Below are 1416 nucleotides of genomic sequence, written 5' to 3'. Positions count from 1 at the left end.
CTAGAGTCTCTTTAGCACTGTTAATGTATTGCCCAGACATGCTTCCGCTGCGATCAACCACAAACACAAATTCACATGCTGCTTGAAGACTCTCAAACTTTGGAAAGAAGTCTAGCATAACGACAGGACTGGATAGGAGGCTATTGCTCCCTCCACACGATTCCTCCACAGTAGCATGAGGAGTGTGTGGATCCTTTGATTGGATTAACAACACAAGATCCTTTACTAGATACTGATCCTTCAGATTAACGACCGTTGATCCTTCATTGATTGTAGTACTGATATTATGAGTAGGAGAGGTGACTGATGATACAGTGTCATTGTTTGACACTCTTAATGTAAACTGTGATATTGCTGGACCTGTTCCACTGCTACCACCAGTAGCAGGGATAGGAGCTAATGGGTCAGTAGAACCAGATGGTGTGTAACGAGGCTTCAAGACACTTGGTAATGAGAATCTAACCGACTCTCCTTCCAGTGGTAACTCTTCTACTAGCTTGAGTACTAATACTGCTTCTCCTTTAGGTGGTAGGTTACCAAGAGAGAGGCTGAATATGTCTTGTGTCTTCTCTTCACCGATTGCAGCAGTCATTCCAGATGCTACTGCATCATCATAATTAGCTCGTGCTTCTTCTTTCTCTTGTACCTAATATCAATTAATATATAAATTATAATGAAGGCAATCAAACCAGTAGTATGCGTAACTTTGTTCACAATAACAATGATGCTAATCTTCAGATTAAAGGCTGGTTCTCAATATGACGCATTCCTTTTCATGTGCTAGCATCATGACCGGAAGTGCCGTATAAACCAATGGGAGTATGCATCAATGTGTCAGAATAGAAATGTTTTTGAATCTGACGCATTGACACATGGTCCCATTTGTTTATACAGCACTTCCAGTCGTGATGCTAGCACATGAAAAGCAATGCATCATATTGAGAACCCGCCTTTAATCTAGCATTGTTGAAGTGTCAAATTTGCTTATGAGCTGGCAGCCTTTTATAATATGCTTTATGGGAGGTTGTTAGAATAACATAACCCAAGAAGTAGCTACGGTATCTTTGCTTACCACTCCACGTATTGTTCTTCCAGCAATCTTTGCTTCCAGACCAACTACAGCCACACCCTCATCCACAGGGAAACGAAAAGACACTTCCAGTGGATCATCAGAGCCGTTACGATAGGTAAGAGTGGCCTCCAAACTCGCTACATATCCTTTGATCTCTCCTGAGATTCCTACACTCTCCAATGGGACGCTGCTCTTCTTCACTCGACCTTGAACCAAAAGACCATAGTGATAGCAAGAGTGATACTCATAGTCAGAAGACATAATTGCAACTAGGGGTGTGACAGTGACTCTGCTTTTAGGGTGGGGTCGAATTCACAAGCAATTTCATTATCCCATAGATAATA

General features: G+C 41.9%; 1 protein-coding gene across 1 annotated transcript in view; it reads right to left on the bottom strand.

Annotated features, from left to right (window-relative positions):
• Positions 1-1416, bottom strand: part of LOC100636380 (von Willebrand factor A domain-containing protein 5A-like) — a gene marked incomplete at its 5' end in the record, with an annotated part of 14346 nt that overhangs the window by 1363 nt on the left and 11567 nt on the right. The gene's annotated exons all lie outside the window — the stretch shown is intronic.

The sequence above is a fragment of the Amphimedon queenslandica genome, unplaced genomic scaffold (genome assembly GCF_000090795.2).
Source record: "Amphimedon queenslandica unplaced genomic scaffold, v1.1 AMPQUscaffold_12834, whole genome shotgun sequence".
In the NCBI taxonomy this organism is placed as follows: Eukaryota; Metazoa; Porifera; class Demospongiae; order Haplosclerida; family Niphatidae; genus Amphimedon; species Amphimedon queenslandica.
This window is presented reverse-complemented; position numbering and strand designations above follow the sequence as displayed.